This window comes from Rhinoderma darwinii, chromosome 1 (assembly GCF_050947455.1).
Source record: "Rhinoderma darwinii isolate aRhiDar2 chromosome 1, aRhiDar2.hap1, whole genome shotgun sequence".
NCBI classification, from domain to species: domain Eukaryota; kingdom Metazoa; phylum Chordata; class Amphibia; order Anura; family Rhinodermatidae; genus Rhinoderma; species Rhinoderma darwinii.
Genome location: NC_134687.1, coordinates 260013872 through 260034950, shown reverse-complemented (window position 1 = coordinate 260034950; position 21079 = coordinate 260013872). Strand labels below are relative to the sequence as shown.

At 41.8% G+C, this 21079-nt stretch overlaps 1 protein-coding gene across 3 annotated transcripts in view; it reads left to right on the top strand.

Moving 5' to 3' along the window:
• The window catches only part of REXO1 (RNA exonuclease 1 homolog), a 296453-nt gene that overhangs the window by 20913 nt on the left and 254461 nt on the right, over window positions 1–21079 (top strand). The window lies entirely within an intron of this gene.

Below are 21079 nucleotides of genomic sequence, written 5' to 3'. Positions count from 1 at the left end.
TTGGGGGATTCCTACTGTTTTGACACCTCAACACCTCTTCAAACCTGGCATGCTGCCTAAAATATATTCTAATAAAAAAGAGGACTCAAAATGCACTAGGTGCATCTTTGATTCTAGGGCTTGTGTTTTAGTCCACGAGCGCAGTAGGGCCACATGTGGGACATTTCTAAAAACTGCAGAATCTGGACAATACATATTTAGTAGTGTTTATCTGGTAAAACCTTCTGTGTTACAGAAAAAAAAATGAATAAAAATGAAATTTAGCAAGAAAAATGAAATTTGCAAATTTCACCTCCACTTTGCTTTAATTCCTGTGAAATGCCTGAAGGGTTAAAAAACTTTCTAACTGCTGTTTTCAATACTTTGAGGGGTCTAGTTTTTAAAATGGGGTGTTTTATCAGGGTTTCTAATACATAGGCCCCACAAAGCCACTTCAGAACTGAACAGGTACCTTAAAAAAAAGGCTTTTGAAATTTTGTTAAAAATATGAGAAATTGCTGTTTATGTTCTAAGCCTTGTAACGTCCAAGAAAAATAAAAGAATGTTCAAAAAACGATGCCAATCTGAAGTAGACATATGGGAAATGTGAACTAGTAACTATTTTGGGTGGTATAACCCTCTTTTTTACAAGCAGATGCATTTAAATTCTGAAAAATGCAATTTTTTCAAAATTTTCTCTACATTTTGCAATTTTTCACCAATAAACACTGAATATATCGACCAAATTTTACCACGAACATGAAGCCCAATGTGTCACGAGAAAACAATCTCAGAATCGCTTGGGTAGGTTAAAGCATTCCGACGTTATTACCACATAAAGTGAAATATGTCAGATTTGAAAAATGGGCTCTGAGCCTTAAGGCCAAAACTAGGCTGCGTCCTTAAGGGGTTAATGTTTACTGTAAAAAAGGTGAATGTGTATTTTTTTTAAATTTAACAATACTTTGTTTTTACTTTATTTTTAAACTTTAATGTACTGACATATATCAGATATGTGCCAGTACATTAGCCTGTGGACGGATAGTACACAGGCTGTTGTTAGGACAGACCTCAGTGTGCCCTAACAACAAGAAATATGGTAAGACAGCCCTGGGGTCCGTCAATAGACCCTGGGCTGCCTGCCCATATATGGTAAGGCCCTCGATCGCGTCACAGGAATTCCCTGTGACGCGATGCATGGGCATCCCCCTTCTCATTTTCTCCTGAATGCTGCAGTCAGCTTTGATTGCAGCATTCAGGGGAATAACGGCGGAGATGAGAGGTTTCTCTGATCTCCGCCGTTATAGAGCGGGGCTGTGGCTGTGTAATACAGCCATTGCCCGCTCCTGACAGGAAGTGCGTGCGCGGTCAGCATGAGGAGGTGCGGCCGGCGCTGCGCTAATGAGCGGCGGCACTGAAGACAGAACATGGGGGTGTTTTGTAGCGCGCCCGCCATGTTCTGTCTTCAGTGCCGCAGATCATTAGTGCAGCGCCGGCCGCATCACATGCTGACCCCGCGCGCACATGTCAGGACTCAGGAGCGGGGCTGTGGCTGAATTACACAGCCGCAGCCGCGCTCCCATACAGTCATGTATTACTATACTTGGCTATTGTTACTATGAATGCGAGCGGCGCCAAGAAGAGGGAAGATGGCAAGTGACGGGATCGTTCAGAGCGCCGTTAGAACATCTTAGGTGAGTTTTTTTTTAAAATATATTTTTAGTTGTTCGCCGGGTGCTGATGCAGCACCGGTACGGCGGCTACAAACATTACATGTAGTGACAGGGTTGGGGGGGGGGGAGAAGTTGTTTGCCGAAACGGGGTGAGTGTAGTGTACAGTACATTCACGGTAAGTTCGTCTCAATCGGGCTTACCATGCCCGCTTGAGACAAACATTCTCCCGATGTTGCTAGAACTACAGTATCTAGCAACATCGGGAGCGCGCAGACTGCAGAGCGGAGCGGCTTGATTGACATCAAGCCGCTCACGCCCCTTTTTAGAAAAGATAACCAGCACTTTCTGAGTTATCAAGTGTAAAAAAAAAAGGCACTTAGGAAATGAATTTTTAATTTTTTTTAACAGCAAATGTTTTAAAATTCATTTCCTGCTTAGAATGTTTAAAAAAAAAAAATTTGAGTCAACTTGGGACAACCCCTTTAAGGACTTGATAAGGGAAAAAGGGCGATTGTGTTTTATTTTATTACTCAAAACTTTTATTGTTTTCAAACTTTTTTTATTTTTTTCCCTTTTTTTTATGCTTTTTTTTTTTTTTTACACTTTTTTTTCCAAGTCCCACTAAGGGACTTGAAGTTCCAACTGTCTGATGTTTTTTTTCTAATACATACGTAGTGCAATGTATTAGATCTGTCAGTTATTCACTGGCAACAAGTCGATTAGGCTTCGCCCCCCGGCGGGGCCTAATTGGCTTCCGTAATGGCAGAGCAGGAGGCCATTGTGTCTCCTGTTGGCATAGCAGCAGTCGCCAGTCCTGATTCCCTGTCAGGGCTGGCGATCTGCTAGTAACCGCTACGATGCAGCAATCGCTTTCGATTGCTGCATCGAAGAGGTTAATGGCAGGGATCGGAGCTAGCTCCAGTTCCTGCCATTACAGGTGGATGTCAGCTGTAACATACAGCTGACTTCCACCGCTGATGACGCCGGATCAGCTCCTGAGCCGACGCCATCTTGCCTGCGGCTACGGAAGCCGATCAGGCTCCGCCACGGGGCGGATCTTGACCTTTCGTGCTAGCCAGACCGGGAGGCCAGTATTAGGCCTCCGGTTGCCATTGCAGCCACCGGAACCCCAGCAATGAAATGCGAACAGCTTAAATGTAGTGATCACGTTTGAACGCTGCATTGAAGGGGTTAATGGCGGGGATCAAAGCTAATTTCGCTCCCCGCCATTACATCCGGATGTCAGCTGTAAGATACAGCTGAGATCTGGCGATGATGGCACCGGCTCAGCTTCTGACTTACGACATTTTGCGGGAAGCACTGGCTTTCCATGTCGTATAGTTACGGCAAATGTCAGGAAGGGGTTAATAGATTTCAGTATAATAGCACATATCACAGTATGAAATATATTTACTCAAAAAGGGGGAAAAGCCCTCCAAGATATAAAAGGTCTCCTCTCCAGTTTAAAGGGGTTATCCGGGGACCAAAATATCTCATTGCAAAAATATATTTATGTAAAAAGAAGTCACTTACTAATGTACTTAAAAATTCTGTACTAAATAGTGCAGTTCAAAACCCGTGAATTGTTCCCTGAAGCCCTGTAGTTTTTCTAATAATACCGCGCTGACACGGCCTCATGTGACTGAGGACTTCCTGTGCTGTTCGTGTCTGCCTGATATTAAGAACATTATCGGAAGGGGCAGCTAGCGCCATATTTGGTCAGTGAATTCAGGGGTTTCCTATCGCTGGAGTTCCCGAGCAGAGTATCCGCTGATGCTCTGCTCGTGCTCTCCAGTACTGCTGCCGGCGTCACTGTCCATATATGGACATGTTCGAGTAGTGGACGTCACTCCGGTTTTAAGCATGGTGCAGGTGGAAGGGAAAGAAGTCCCCAAATACTGAATAAACCAAATCCCGGCACACACTGGCTCTGTTGCTTGCTTTTTCTTTTTAATTCAAGACTCGTTTCGGCTTTACATAGCCTTTCTCAATTGTATCCATCTATGGACAGTGATGTTGGCGGAAGTGCTGGAGTCCCCAGGCAGAGCATCAGCTGATGCTCTGCTCGGCGACTCCAGTACTGCTGCTGACGTCCTGGGCAGTGACAGTGATTTTGGCAGAAGCGCTGTAGTTCCCGGACAGAGCATCAGCTGATGCTCTGCTTGGGGACTCCAGCACTGCTCCCGCTGATGCTCTGCTTGGGAACTCCAGTGATGGGAAACATCAGAATTCACTGACTAAATATGGAGGTCGGGAGCAGGACTGGAGTCCCGAGCAAAGCGCTAGCTAATGCTCTGCTCGGGGACTCCACTTATAGGCAATGTGACTGCCCCTTGCGGTCATGTTCACAATCTCTGCACTTCGTTACTGTTTCTATGGTAGTTACAGCAGAGGAAGCGTGATCTCGTTGTAACCTGTCATTTACTGCGTAATCTCGCGAGATCATGCTTCCTCTGCTGTAACTACCACAGACAGAGTAACAAAGTGCAGAGATTGTGAATAGACATCCCGTGGAAAGTCTATTCACTGTCTAAACACTTCAGTATTGTTAATGTGTTCGTATAAGACAGCACATAAGAATCTAGCAGGATCCCTATGCGCTGAGTAAATGAATGGAGAGGAGTGCATGATGCTGATTGGTCAGCGTCATACACTCCCTTGTACAACGCCCACTTGGTCTAAAGTTAAAATACGCCCACTTGGGCATTAAGCAACTCATTAGCATAAATTTAAAATCACTAATAAAGTGGTAAAAATAGATAGTTTTTTTTCAAAATAAAAAGCATTACGGTCACCTACATTATAGCGCCGATCTCCTTATGTAGGAGATAGGGCACTTATAATGTGGAGACAGCCTCTTTAAATGTATTTGCTTGCAAGTCAGGCCATTATACCACACAAAATTAACATCCCCATATGTCTACTTTAGATTGGCATTGTTTTTTGAACATCCTTTTATTTTTCTAGGGCGTTACAAGGCTTTGAACTTTAGCAGCAATTTCTCACATTTTCAAGAAAGTTTCATAAGGCTATTTTTTACAGGGGCCAGTTCAGTTGTGAAGTGGCTTTGAGGGCCTTGTATATTAGAAACCCCCAAATAGTCACCCCATTTTAAAAACTTAACCCCTCAAAGTATTCAAAACAGCATTTAGAAAATTTCTTAACCCTTTAGACTTTTCACAGGAATTAAAGCAAAGTAGAGGTGAAATTGAAAAATTTCATATTTTTTTGCAGAAATTAATTTTTAATCCAATTTTCTTTATAACACAGAAAGTTTTACCAGAGAAATGCAACTCAATATTTATTGCGCAGGTTCTTCAGTTTTAGGAAATATCCAACATGTGGCCGTAGCGTTCTATACTACTGAAGCACCAGCCTCAGAAGCAAAGGAGCACCTAGTGGATTTTGGGGCCTTATTTTTATTACAATATATTTTATGCACCATGTCAGGTTTGAAGGGCTCTTGTGGTGCCAAACAGTGGAAAACCCCCAAAAGTGACCCCATATGGGAAACTACACACCTCAAGAAAATTATCTAGGGGTATAGTGAGCATTTTGACCTAACAGGTTTTTTACAGAAATTATTGGAAGTAGACCGTGAAAATTAAAATCTACATTTTTTTTTTTCAAATAAAATATTGGTTTAGCGATTTTATAAAATTTTTTATTTATTTATTTTTCTCATTTCCACAAGGACTAAAGGAGAGAAAGCACCACCAAATTTGTAAAGCAATTTCTCCCGAGTAAAACAATACCCCACATGTGGTAATAAACGGCTGTTTGGACGCATGGCAGGGCTTAGAAGGGATGGAGCACCATTTGGCTTTTGGAGTTCACATTTAGCATGAATGGTTTGCGGAGGCCATGTCACAATTACAAAGCCCCTGAGGGGACAAAACAATGAAAACGCCCAAAAAGTTACTCCATTTAGGAAACTACACCCCTTTAGGAATTAATCTAGGGGCGTAGTAAGCATATTGCCCCATAGATGTTTCATAGACTTGGGCAGTGAAAATAAAAAAAATCCTTTTTTGTTCAATAAGACGTAGCTTTAGCGCAAAATTGTTCATTTTCTCAACAAATAAAGGAAAAAAAGAACCCAACATTTGTAAAGCAATTTCTCCCGAGTACGGCAATACCCCATATGTGGTCATAAACTGCTGTTTGGGCACACGGCAGAGCTCCGAAGGGAAGGAGCGCCATTTGGAGTGCAGATTTTGCTGGATTGGTTTCTGGGCGCCTTTGGGATCAAAACAGTGGAATCCCCCCAGAAGTGACCCCATTTTGGAAACTACACCCCTCAATGCATTTACTTAGTGGTATAGTAAGCATGTTAACCCTGCAGGTGTTTTGTATAAATTAGTGTGCACTCAATGTTGCAGAGTGAAAATGGGATTTTTTCCCATAGATATGCCAATATGTGGTGCCCAGCTTGTGCCACCATAACAAGACAGTTCTCTAATTATTATGCGGTGTTTCCTGGTTTTAGAAACACCCTACATGTGGCCCTAATCTTTTGCCTAGACATTCGACCAAGCTCAGGAGTGAAAGCGTACCATGCGAAATTGAGGCCTAATTTTGCGATTTACAAAGTATTGGTTCACTATTGCAGATGCTCAGTTGTGAAATAATAAGAAACCCCTGAGAAATGACCCCATTTGGAAACTGCACCCCTCAAGGCATTTATTAAGGGGTGTAGTGAGCATTTTCACCCCACAGGTCTTTTCCATAAATGAATGCACTGCGGATGGTGCAAATTAAAAATTAATATTTTTCCCTAGGTATGCCATTTCAGTGGCAAATATGTCATGCCCAGCTTGTCCCACCAGAGAGACACACCCCAAAAATTGTTAAGAGTTCTCCATGGTATGACTATGCCATATATGTGGAAGGAAACTGCTGTTTGGGCACATTGTAGGGTTCAAAGCGGAGGGAGCACCATTTGGCTTTTGGAGCGTGGATTTTGCTTGGTAGTAGATTTGTTTGATTATTCCTGGTGTTTCCATTTATAATGTGGGGGTACATGTAAGCTGGGCAGAGTACATCAGGGGCATAGTCAGGTGGTATAATAATGGGGTAAAAAAACAATAAAATGATCCATAGCTGTGTGTTACGCTTTGAAGAAATCCTTTCTGCACAGGCCGGTGTCACACTGATATTATGGCGTCCTTTCTTATGCCCCTTTTGGTCCACTCTCTGCACCTTTGCAGTTTGGTGAATTTTGCTGGGAAAGTGTTGTCCTGGTATAATACGGGCACAGTCTCTTCCAGCGGATATGTTTTGGGCCCTCGCCTTCCTGGTTCCCTAATTTTAAGTCCTTGATAAATCGCCTCTTGAAATAGAAGAAATGTTCCCCTCGGGCCGGCACAACTTCATTTTTTTTATTTCCTGACTTATTGGAGACATAACTCATTTTATTTTTTCATAGACTTGAAAGTGGTATGAGGGCTTTTTTTTGTGGGACGAGCTGTAGTTCTTATTGGTACCATTTTGGGGTACATGCAATTTTTGATCACCTTTTATCCTATTTTTTTGGGAGGCCAGGTAAACAAAAAAAACGCAATTCTGGCATAGTTTTTTTTATACAGCGTTCACCATGTGTTTATAAATTACATGTTAACTTTATTCTGCGGGTCAGTACATAGTTACATAGTTAGTACGGCTGAAAAAAGACACATGTCCATCAAGTTCAACCAAGGGACGGGAAAAGGGAAGGAAAAATTTCTACACATAGGAGCTAATATTTTTTTGTTCTAGGAAATTATCTAACCCTTTTTTAAAGCCATCTACTGTCCCTGCTGTGACCAGCTCCTGCGGTAGGCTATTACATACATTCACAGTTCTCACGGTAAAGAAGCCTTGTCGCCTCTGCAGCTTGAACCTTTTTTTCTCCAGACGGAGGGAGTGCCCCCTTGTTTTTTGAGGGGGTTTTACAAGGAACAGGATTTCACCATATTTTTTGTATGTGCCATTAATATATTTATATAAGTTAATCATGTCCCCCCTTAGTCGTCTTTTTTCAAGGCTAAATAGGTTTAATTCTTTCAATCTTTCCTCATAACTTAAATTCTCCAAGCCCCTAATTAGTTTCGTTGCTCTTCTTTGTATTTTTTCCAACTCCAGGGCATCCTTTCTATGAACTGGAGCCCAGAACTGAACTGCATATTCTAGATGAGGCCTCACTAATGCTTTGTAAAGTGGTAATATTACATCCCTGTCCCGCGAGTCCATGCCTCTTTTAATACACGACAATATCCTGCTGGCCTTTGAAGCAGCTGATTGACACTGCATGCTGTTATTGAGTTTATGATTTACAAGAACACCCAGATCCTTCTCAACAAGTGAATCCGCCAGTGTAGCTCCCCCTAGGACATATGATGCATGCAGGTTGTTGGTACCCAGATGCATAACTTTACATTTATCTAGTAGTAAAGAAGGGAGGGAACCTCCAGCTCACCAGTTTGATGCGTCTCCAGACTCGCCGCTCGGATCCCCGCTACGGCTGGCGGTGTGTAATGGAAGAAAAGAAAGAAATGATCCAGCGCTGAGTCGTGCTTCAAGTTAAAAAGGAAACGATATTCCCACCTTTATTGGAGTATAGAAGATTAAAACTGCCTACTATTCACACTTGTTTTGGGACTGCGTCTCCCTACAATTTTCATCTTCTATACTTCAATAAAGGTGGGAATATAGTTTCCTTTTTAACTTGAAGCACGACTCAGCGCTGGATCATTTCTTTCTTTTCTTCTTTACATTTATCTACATTAAACTTCATCTGCCAAGTGGACGCCCAAACACTTAGTTTGTTTAAATCTGCCTGCAATTCATGAACATCTTCCATAGACTGAACTATATTACATAGCTTGGTGTCATCTGCAAAAATAGAAATAGTGCTATTAATCCCATCTTCTATATCATTAATAAATAAGTTGAATAATAGTGGTCCCAGCACTGAACCCTGGGGTACACCACTTATTACCGGGGACCATTCAGAGTAGGAATCATTGACCACAACTCTCTGGATACGGTCCTTGAGCCAATTCTCAATCCAATTACAAACTATATTTTCTAAACCTATAGTCCTTAATTTACCCATTAGACGTCTATGAGGGACAGTGTCAAATGCCTTTGCAAAGTCCAAAAACACTAAATCCACAGTGGCCCCTCTGTCTAGGCTTCTGCTCACCTCTTCATAAAAACAGATTAGGTTAGTTTGACAACTTCTGTCCTTAGTAAAACCGTGCTGGCTGTCACTTATAATGCTATTTATTGTCACATAATCCTGTATATAGTCCCTCAATAGCCCCTCAAACATTTTCCCCACGATGGATGTTAAGCTTACTGGTCTATAATTACCCGGGGAAGACCTAGAGCCCTTTTTGAAAATAGGCACCACATTTGCGCTGCGCCAGTCCCTTGGCACTATACCAGTCACTAGAGATTCTCTGAATATTATGGAAAGGGGGACAGAAATAACTGAACTAAGCTCTTTAAGTATTCTAGGGTGTAACCCATCTGGTCCCGGGGCCTTGTGCACATTTATTTTATTTAATTTAGCTTGGACCATATCTACATTCATCCAATTCAGTATATCAACTGATATATTAACAGCACTGGCACCGGCTACATCAGCTGCTCTTTCTTATGTTGTATATACAGAGCTAAAGAACCCATTTAGTAACTCTGCCTTCTCTTGATCCCCTGTGATCAACTCCCCATTACCATTATCTAGGGGTCCTACATGTTCAGACCTTGGCTTTTTAGCATTTATATACTTGAAGAATTTTTTGGGATTTGTTTTACTATCCTTGGCCACCTGCCTTTCATTTTGTATTTTTGCTAATTTTATTACATTTTTACAGATTTTATTAAGCTCTTTATATTTTACAAAGACTACAGCTGTACCCTCAGATTTGTATTTTTTAAATGCCCTTTTTTTTGTCGTGTATTGCCCCTTTCACAGATGCCTAATTTATAGCACTTTTTTTATGTTTTACCAGTTTTTGCACAATAAAATTACTTTTGTAAAAAGAATGTGTTTTTTCTGTCGCCAAGTTGTGAGAACCATAACTTTTTTAATTTTTTTGTCGACGGAGCTGTATGAGGGCTTGTGTCTTGCGAGACGAGCTATAGTTTTTATAGGTACCATTTTTGGATACGTGTGACTTTTTGATCATCTTTTATTCCAATATTCGTAGGGCAAAGTGACCAAAAACCAGAACCTCTGGAATAGTTTTTTACGGTTTTTATAACGCTGTTCACCGTGTGCAATAAATAATATATTTTGATACCTCGGGTCGTTACGGTAGCGGCTGATACCAAATACGCATGTTTTTTTTTTTTTTTTTAATAATAAAGGACTTGATAAGAGAAAAAGGGCGATTTGTGTTTTATTTTATTGCTTGAAACTTTTATTGTTTTCAAACTTTTTATTTTTATCACTTTTTTTTTTTTTTACACTTTTTGAATACTTTTTTTAAACTCTTTTTCTCAAGTCCCACTAGGGGACTTGAAGGTCCAACTGTCTGATGTTTTTTTTCTGATACATTGCACTACCTACATAGTGCAATGCAATAGATCTGTCACTTATTCACTGGCAGCAAGCCGATTAGGCTTCACCTCCCGGCGGGGCCTAATCGGCTTCCGTAATGGCAGAGCAGGAGGCCATTGTGTCTCCTGTTGCCGTAGCAGCAGTCACCAGTCCTGATTGCTTGTCAGGGCTGGCGATCTAGCAACCGCTAAGATGCAGCAAACACTTTCGATTGCTACATCGAAGGGTTTAATGGCAGGGATCGGAGCTAGCTCCGGTTCCTGCCATTACAGGTGGATGTCAGCTGTAACATACAGCTGACTTCCACCGCTGATGACGCTGGGTCAGCTCCTGAGCTGGCACCTACTTGACCGGCTTCCGTGCTAGGCAGACCGGGAGGCCAGTATTAGGCCTCCGGTTGCCATTGCAGCCGCCGGAACCCCGGCAATGTCATTGCTGGGGTTCCGATGAGCTGCAAACACCCTAAGTGCAGTGATCGCGTTTGAGCACTGCACTTAAGGGGTTAATGGCGGGGATCGAAGTTAATTTCGGTCCCCGCCATAACAGCCAGATGTCAGCTATAAGATACCGCTGAGATCCGGCGATGATGGCATCGGCTCCGCTTCTGAGCTGGAGCCATACATTTGGCGTATGAATAATAAATGTTGTCCCGACAATTTGCGGGAAGTCATGGCTTTCCAAGGAGTGCCCGTACGGCAAATGTCGGGAAGTGGTTCAATTACATATTAGCTTTATTGTTTGTTATGGTCGCGGCGATACCATATGTGTAATCTTATTTATGTTTTACACTTTGACCAAATAAAATCACTTTTTATGGAAAAATGTTTATTATTTTTTATTTTTTTTTACTGTAATTTTTATTTCACATTTATTATTTTATTAGTCCCACTGAGGGGACTTTACTATGCGATCTTCATATCGCTGCTATAATGCTTTGGTATACTTAGTATACCAAAGCATTATTGCCTGTCACTGTAAATCTGAGAAGGCAATCTATTAGGATGTGCCTCCGGCACGTCCTAATAGCCATATGCCCAGGGCAGACCTGGGTGCTTTTATCTTGCCCCCGGCTGCCATGGCACCCCATCGGAGGCTGTTGCCTTTGCGGGCCATCGATGGGTGACAGATGGAGCTCCCTCCCTCTACAAACAAGTTAAATGCTGTGGTCGCTATTGACCACAGCATTTAATGGGTTAAACGCCCGCAATTGAAGTAAACTTCGATTTTGGTCGTTGGAGCAGGAGCCCGGCTGTCCTCTTACTGTTTTCAAACTGTTTTTATTGAGAATGTCAGAGTCATTAAATACAGCATATACCATACATTTTTACAAACTCAGTTTTACATTGTGGAAAAGGTACATTCCTACAATCAATACTTGAACATGTATGTATTCATTCAGAGATACAATAGTGCCTAAATATTTGGTACATAGATATAAGAGGAATGAAATAATAACCAAAACATTAACATTAACCTGTGATATGGTATTAATTGTTGGATCTTTACATTCTTGCGGAACCACCCTGCTCCCCCTCCTTACACCAGTATACTATTCTTCGTCACATGTAAGTTACATTTTTTCCTAATAAATTCCTCTGGGAGATCTGGCTCTATTCATGTAGGTCAACCAAGGTGACCAGATATGCAGAAATTTGGATCTATCTTGTCGTTCACAGTACGTAAGTTCCTCAAACCTACGTATCTCTTGTACTTTCTTCACCCAATCTTCCAAATTAGGTGCCCTGGTAGATTTCCACAGTATAGGAATCAACAACTTAGCCGCCGTTATTAAACTTGTTGCTAAATCATGTCTCCTGGGCGTAAAGGATCCTGATGATAACCATAAGAGAATCACTTGTGGGGATACCGGAACTGATGTTAAGCATATCTAATTTATTTCAGAGAAAACCCTTTGCCAAAATCCCTGTTTCAATGGGCATTCCCACCATATATGTAGCAAAGTACGCTTATTGAGTAAACACGTCCAGCATGTATCTGGTATATCTGGGTTTATCATATGCAGCCACATCGGAGTTTTGTACCACCTAGTTATCAGTTTGTAAGAGTTTTCTCTAATTTTAATGCATTGCGAGAACCCGTGTGACCGCTTCAAGAAAATTTGTTGTTCTTCTTCCGTAAAAGTATATTGTAGGTCCTGTTCCCATTTAGTGATTAATTCAAGTTTATCTTCTTTCTCCCCTGATAATAGCCTGTCATATGATCTAGCCAGAGCACCTTTTTGGGATGTAGTTTGTTGTAATCTACTTTCAAACGGGGACAAATTTATATACTTGGCAAAACGGGTTTTGTATTTGTCACATACCGTGTGAAAATCTTGTTTCTGAATGAAATCTGATAGGAGAAGACCTGTAGTTCTAAGCAGTAGAGCTACTAAATCTTGGGACTCCGTCTTAAACAAGTCTGCCACTGTTATATTATCAAGGTGTCTCCAGAACGATATTACTGGCATTCTCTTTGTATCGACCAGATAGGGTAAAAGGCTCAAAGGCAGTAGCGGGTAATTGTCAGATAGTAGAGACTCCCTTGCGTTAATCTCTTGCCACCCCCTTATCATGCCCTTCACTAGGATGCTAGAGCAAATCGAATTCGGAGAAAAGTATCTCAGGCCCCAAAGGAAAAGCTGATCTGACAATCTAAGCAATTCTCGTTCTAGTTCCACATATAGAGTGGATTGTGCTGTATCCATCAGAGATTGCCATCTATTTAATTGATTTGCCCTATAGTAGGTAGCTACATCCGGTACCCCCAAGCATCCGAAATGCGGTTTCTGTATTAAGTAACCTGTATTTAAGGCGTGGCTTAGCATTATTCCACAAGAAGGCCGAGAGCATCCTCCTAACTTTATCAAAAAATGTTCTAGGTAGCCAAATCGGTAGTGCTTGTAACAGATATATAAGCTTAGGTACAATAAAGGTTTTTAAAAGATTTTTGCGACCCATCCATGATAGATATGGGACTTAAAGTTGTTTTAATTGTTTTTGTATAGACCTGAGCAACGGTATGTAATTGCAGTTATATAATTGTGCTGGATCTTTGGTAATCTGAATGCCTAGATATGTCAGATTATTATCAGGCCATTTAAATAAGGAATTAGCTTTAATGGTATTAATGACTGGGTCTGGAGTAGAAATATTTAAAATCTCCGATTTCCCAAAGTTTACTTTAAAGTTAGAGACTTCCCCGAATTCTCTGAACAGTCTCGTAAGGTGAGGAATCGAGGTCTCTGGATTGGAAGTCATTATTAATAAATTGTCAGCAAAGGCTACTGTGGTATGTGTGTATGATCCCACTTTAATACCTTGTATTTGAGGGTCCTGTCTTATTCTTTGAATCAGAGTCTCCATAACCATAATGAACAAAGAAGGTGAAAGCGGGCAACCTTGCCGTGTGCCATTATTGATGTTAAAAGTTCTGGAGAGGGTCCCATTAACTCTAATTCTCGCACTGGGATCTTTGTATAGTGAAAATATTGCTTGAATGAACATTTGAGGTATCCCAAATTTCTTTAGAGTAGCATCTAGATAAGCCCAACTAACCCTATCAAAGGCTTTTTCTGCGTCTGTGCCCATGAGGACAAGAGGAACCCCCCGAAGCCTGGCATATTCTATCAGTCTCAGAACTCTGCAGGTGTTATCTTTACCTTGTCTTTCTCAAACAAAGCCAGTTTGTTGTTTTCCTATAATTTTAGGAAGCAGTGGTCCCAATCTGGCAGCTAAAGCCTTGGCCCACCATTTTATGTCTGTATTCAAGAGGGAAATGGGTCTGTAACTACCACAACATGTGGGGTCTTTCCCTTCTTTAGGTAAGATTGTGATGTGGGCTTCTAAGGACTGTTTTGGAAAATGCTCGCCTCTAAGCAAGGAATTACACAATTTAGTAAAGTTGGGAAGTAATGTGGTCTTAAATTTTTTATAATATCCCACCGTGAAACCGCCTGGGCCCGGGCTCTTCCCCGAAGGGATGGACATCAAAATTTTTTCCAGTTCCCCTTCCTTAAGGGATCCATAAGAGCATCCAGATCTGCCCTTTCTATTTTGGGAATTTCAATAGTTTTAAGGAAGTTAGTTATCAATGAGGCCTTGTTGGGACCAGATTCTAACAAACTTGAAGTAGTCAGTAAATTATATAAATTATGGTAAAAGTCTTGAAATGCCTCTGCGATTTGAGCAGTATCTGTAGCCACTCTCCCTGTCCCTTGTTTGATCTCTGGGATAAAAGTCCTTGTTTGTTGTTTGCGAATTAAGGCCGACATCATCTTATTCCCCCTGTCCCCATGGGCATATTGCTTATATTTTGATATTTGAAGGAGATGTGCCGATTTAACATTAAGTATGTCTTTAACCTTCTCTCTGAAGGAATTAACTGACCTTAATGAGGAAATAGCTATTGTCTTTTTATGTACCCTCTCCAAAAAAGTAATCTGAGAGAAAAGGTCGTTTAATACTGCATTTGTCTTTTTCTTCACATGTGTTCCAAGTGAAATAAGTTCACCTCTCATTACTGACTTATGTGCTTCCCATATAATCGGGTCTGAAATAGAATCTGATGTGTTGTGTTTAAAGTATTGAGATATATGGCTCTCTACATTCTGAGCATTAATCTTATCTGCAAGAAGAGTATCGTTCAATTTCCAACACCAATTGCCCTTGGGAATGCCCATCAAGCTGAGGGTCACTGATATTGGGGCGTGGTCAGATAACAAAATGTGTCCTATGTCCGCTGATCTGACTAGCGACGTGTATTTCTGTGGCAGAAAAATGTAATCTAGTCTGTGGTACGTATTATGAGTAGATGAAAAATATGAATAATCTTTAGTGGGTGTAGTAATCTCCAGATATCTGTTAAGTGTAGGGAATGTAGCACTTTATTCAGTTGCGCGAGCCTCTTGTATCATGTGTGCTGAGATCCCGTAGTATCTAGAATCGGGTTAAGCGGTAGATTCAAGTCTCCTCCCACCACCAAAATCCCCTCAGAAAAGTCCCTCAAGACGTTCAAGGTACGGATAAGCCAGGAAGACTGCCCAGTGTTGGGGGGGCGTATAAATTAGCAAAAGTATATACAGTATTACCAATTTTCCCCTTTATGAACAAATATCTACCTTCCAAATCTTCTATTTTTGTTAATAGCGAAAATGGTATACCATTATGTATGGCTATGCTAACCCCTCGTGCAGCTGACCTATATGGGCTGTGAAACCATAAATTAAAATCTCTGGAGGGAACATTAGGTACATGTGAACGTTTGAAATGTGTCTCTTGTATAAGGATTACTTGTGCCGCGTGCTTTTTCCACAATCTAACTACTTGGCTACGTTTCTGCGGGACATTGAGACCTCTCACGTTGTGAGACACAACCTTAAGTTCCGCCATATTACTCATATTTCCTCCACATGATCTGTTCATACCGCATGACATAACAAAAATAACATAAAAATAATATAATTGTGATCAACCATATTCCATAGTGGAATAAATGAATAACTCGGTAAATGAGTGAAATTCTATCAGCTACCAAAACCTGTAGCTTCACTCTATGATAAGGAAGATTCTCCTTATAAGAAAAGGCCAGGGGGGTCATTCTATATCGTATGAGATTGACCTCAAGACACAACAACCCTGACCCCACCATAGCTGCTTTTTATATATCTGTTATAAAACCAACAAGACACTTCAAGCACATATTCAGAGCCTGTTATCAACATGGGTGAGGACCTGATCACCAGCCATTATTCTCTGCTAACTGAGCCAAGATGGCTATATAACCCTTTCGGATCCTACATGTGGGCTAGGAACACTGAAAAGAAAACCTTCATAATGCAGAGGATTATGCAAAAACATGAAACATTATTATATCTTTGGGACCTCAGTTGGGGTCCCTTCTCTGGGTTGCAGGTATACTTTTCTTCCCTGATAGTGGGCGTGTTCCAGACACCGCCGTCCAGGGACCAGCATCTTGTAAAAACTGAATTTTAGGCGGATATGCCAACGGAAGCCATGAGGGAATATCCATAGGTTGCAGTCCGAGTATTTCCCAGGCCGCTTGTAGATCCTCCGGATTCCTGATCACGATGTGTTTATCCTGTTTATGTATCGCTACTCCAAAGGGATAAAGCCAACGAAACGGGATGTTATTAGACCTCAATTTATCCAACAGTGGCTTTAATATGCGACGTTTAGCAAGGGTTGAGGCAGCCAAATCTTGAAAAAGAAGAATAGAGGTTCCCTCATAGCAAACTCCATCCGAAGACCTTGCTTGTTTCAGAAGTGCAGCTGTATCCACATAGCTGAGCAGGCCACAGATTACATCCCTAGGTGGATCTTGGGAGCGCGGCTTAGCTCTCAATGCCCTGTGTATACGCTCAATTTGAATTGGCGCTGTTCTCTCTTCCCCCAAGATAGATACAATAATCTCTCGAGCTGCTGTAGGTAGTGCTTCATGAGAGATGGATTCTGGAAGGCCGCGTATCCTAATATTTTTGCGGCGACTTCTATTCTCTTGGTCTTCCGCATGTAATAAAGCTGTGTTAATATGGTCATGCTGAACACACAGAGTCTCTTGTACAGCTTCTCCAAATTTGACCACCTCTGCATGATTTGTTTCTAGTGTGTCCACTCTGTCTCCTATATGTCTCAAGTCTGCCTTTATTTCAGCCAGGTCTTTTGCTAAGGGGCCAAGTGCTTTAAAAAGGACTCGTTTTATGAATCCTCTTGACACAGGGACATAATTGGACTCACCCCCAGCCTCCGATTGATCTCCTGTACTGCCGACATCCGAGTCCTCTGTTGCCTCATGGCTGCATGCTGCTTCCGGCGCCATCTTGGATTTTCGCTCCGGGGAGCGCTCCATCGTTTTCTTTAGAAATCTTTCCAAGTCTGCTTGGTTTTTCCCCGGTTTCGGGGTGCCTGAAGGTTCCCTGCTCTTCTCCTTCCCGGTCCTCACCATTTTGTCTGTGTCTTGCTGTGCTGTGAGCTCAGGTCAGTCGGGTTGCTGCAGGAGCTCCGTTTCAAGCCACCTTCCCTGCTCGCGGTCAAGCTCCGCCCCCCGCTGTCCTCATACTGCCAAGCCCCGGCTCCAGTCTGCATGGGACACCTGTGCTGGGCTTAGACTGGGCCGCCGTGATAAGGCGACCGCCTAGCCTAAGACACCTTTAGTGACCGCTGTTAAAAGGTGTATTGGTGGTCACTAAGGGGTTAAGTGGTTTAGTTTCCCAAATGTGGTCGCTTTTGGAGGGTTTCCACTGTTTTGGTCCCTCGGGCTTTGCAAATGCGACATGACACCTGAAAACCATTTCTCCAAAAGCCAAATAGTGCTCCTTCCCTTCGAAGCCCTGCCATGGGTCCAAACAGCCGTTTATTACCGCATATGGCGTATTGCCGTAATCGAGAGACATTGCCTTACAAATGTTGGGGTGCTTTTTTCTTTTTTCTCCCCTTTTATTCCTTGAAAAAATAATTTTTTTCAGGAAAAAAGTAGATTTTTATCTTCACAGACTAATTCAAGAACATGTAGCAAAAAAAAAAAAAACTAACTATACCCCTAGAAAAATTCCTTGAGGGGTGTAGTTTCTAAAATGGGGTCACTTTTGGGGGGTTTTACGGTTCTGGCAGCAAAAGACCTCTTCAAACCTGACGGTGCCAAAATATATTCCAAAAAAAAGGAGGCCCCCAAAATCCACTGGGTGTTCCTTTGCTTCTGAGGCCTGTGTTTCAGTCCATTACCACACTAGGGCCACATGTGGGATAGTTCTAAAAACGACAGAATCTGGGCAATAAATATTGAGTTGCATTTCTCGGGTAAAACTTTCTGTGCTACAGAAAAAATTTATTACAAATGAATTTTGGCAAAACAAAATGAAATTTGTAAATTTCACCTCTACTTTGACTTAATTCCTGAGCAACGCCTAAAGTTTTAAAACTCTTTCTGAATGCGGTTTTGGATACTTTGAGGGGTGCAGTTTTCAAAATGGGGTGATTTATGGGAACTTCCTTCTATATAAGGCCCTCAAAGCTACTTCAGAACTGAACTGGTCCCTGAAAAAATAGCCTTGAAAATGTGAGAAATTGCTGCTAAAGTTCTAAGCCTTGTAACGTGCTAGAAAAATAAAAGGATGTTCAAGAAATGATGCAAATATAACGTAGACACATGGGATATGTGAAATGGTAATACTACACAAAATAGTTACTATCTGTCTTACAAGCAGATACATTTAAATTTAGAAAATGCAAATTTTTGCAAATTTTCTCTATTTTGGTGTTTTTCACACACAAACATTGAGTTTATCGACCACATTTTTTACTAACAGTACAATATGTCACGAGAAAACAATCTTTGAATCGCTTGGATAGGTAAAAGCATTTCAAAAGTTATTACCACGTAAAGTGAGACATGTCAGATTTGAAAAAATCTGCTTCATCCCCAAGGCCAAAACAGGCTGAACAGAAAGGGGGACGGAGACCATAGGTTCCGTTTGCATCACCGTTGATCACAATGGTGATGGATACTTTGCTAATGGTTTCTGTTTGTCACTGCTGGGAAAGGGTTAAGTTTTTTTACAGAATCAATAGCGCAGTCGACCACGCTATCGATTCAGTCAAAAAAACAGAACCACAGCATCGGCAATACTCTGGCCGGGGATTCCGCTTCTAGAGGCGCTATCTACAGGGGAAGGGGTTCAGCACTATATGCAGTGGGGGTGGTGCCATCTACAGGGGGGGGGGGGGGGGCGCATCGGTGGCACAAAATTATTTTTATTAAAATTTTTTTGTGTTTTTGTTGTGTTTTCAAAGTTCTATTTAGAAGCCTATACAGAAACGCTTCAAACTGTTTGTTTTTTCTATGCGTTTTTTTGAACCCTACAAAATAAGAACCTGTAAATGGGCCCTAAGTATGTGCAGAAAGTGTTTTCGGGCGTATTTCGGGGAGTTTACGCCTCGAAAAACGCCTGAAAAAAACGGAAGCAGAACGCCTCAACATCTGCCCAAATACTGCATTCTGTACCGACAGGGCATTTTTTTTACGTCTCATATTCCAAAAACGGCACGTAAAAATACGCCCGTGAAAAAGTGCATGTCACTTATTGGGACGTTTTTGGAGCCGTTTTTCATTGATTCTATAGAAAAACCGCTCCCAAAACGCGGTGAAAATGGCGAGTGGCTTAAAAAACATCTGAATCGGGATCGGTTTCCCTTGAAAACAGCTCCGTATTTTTATACTATTTTGATTTTGTGTGTGCACATACCCTTAATGTTACAATCGAACAGCACATTTCCTCTCCCGTTGGTAAGAAGTAGGGATGTCGCGATACCAGAATTTCGATTTCGATACCAAAACGAGACTTTGCCAACAGTAATAAAAAAATAAGTTCTTCCATTTTCTGATGTGAGGCGCGAGGTGTGATGATGAATTTAACCTCCATGTGCCTCACATTAATAGTAATTAACCCCATCATGTTTCTCAGTCATAATGGGTTAATGTGTGAGGTACATGATGGGGTTAATTACTATTAATGTGAGGCACATGGAGGCTACATTCATACCTCGTGCCTTACATTAATAAGTGAAAAATTTGTTGAGATATATGCCAGTACATTAGCCTGTGTATTGATCGTACACAGGCAGTTGTTAGGACATACCTAAGTATGCCCTAACAACAGGAAATATGGTCAGACAGCCCTGGGGTCCGTCAATAGACCCTGGGCTGTCTGCCCATATATGGTATGGCCCTCGATCACGTCACAGGAATTCCCTGTGACGCAATCCAGGGGCATCCCCCCTTCTCATTTACCTCTGAATGCTGTGGTCAGCTTTGATCGCAGCATTCAGGGGAATAGCGGCGGAGATGAGAGGTTTCTCTGATCTCCGCCGTTATAGAGCGGGGCTGCGGCTGTGCAATAGTCATTGCCCCGCTCATGACAGTAAGTGCACACGTGGTCAGCATAAAGTGATGCGGCCAGCGCTGCACTAATGAGCGGCGGCGCAGGCGCTGAAGATAGAACATGGGGGTGTTTTGCAGTGCGGCAGCCATGTTCTATCTTCAGTGCCGCCGCTCATTAGTGCAGCGCTGGCCTCATCGCATCATCCGGACGGTGCGCACTTGTCAGCACTCAGGAGCGGGGCAATGGCTGTATCACACAGTCGCAGCCTCGCTGTTATACGTTCATGTATTACTATACTGAGCTGTGCGGCCGCACAGCTTAGTATCGAAATACATGAAATAACGGTATTTGAACCGTTTGAGGGTGCACAGTATCGAAGTTTCGATGCATCGTGCATCCCTAGTACGAAGGATGATTACAAAGTTCCTGTGACAACCCTTTGGTAACAGTGGAAGGCTGTATGGTGGGGAGGGATGAGAATAAGAGCTGTGATCTTCCTGCTAGCACTCAGTGGTGTGTCTGTGTGTTTTTTTTTTTTTTTTTTTTGTCCCGTGCAATACCGTGCAATATACTGAATCCTACTGTCCAATAATATGCTCCGCATTGTGGTCTATAATGCAAATATTAGTTTTGCTCTGAACTCCTCGCTGCTGGCCACTCCTGAGACATCAGACACACGTGTTTGTATTAAAAGTGTGTGTGTGTGTGTGTGTGTGTGTAAGTAATGTATGTATATACTAGTCCTTCTCAATAAATTAGAATATCATCAAAAAGTAAAAAAAAATGCTGGAAATAGATCGCTCTGTGTGTAATGAATCTATATAATATGAGTTTCACTTTTTGAACTGAATTACTGAAATAAACTAACTTTTTGATGATATTTTAATTCATTGAGAAGAACTAGTGTGTATGTATGTATAATATATATACACTTTTTGTGAATGTTGTCGTTCGTATATGTAATTCAGCTTTACTGTTTA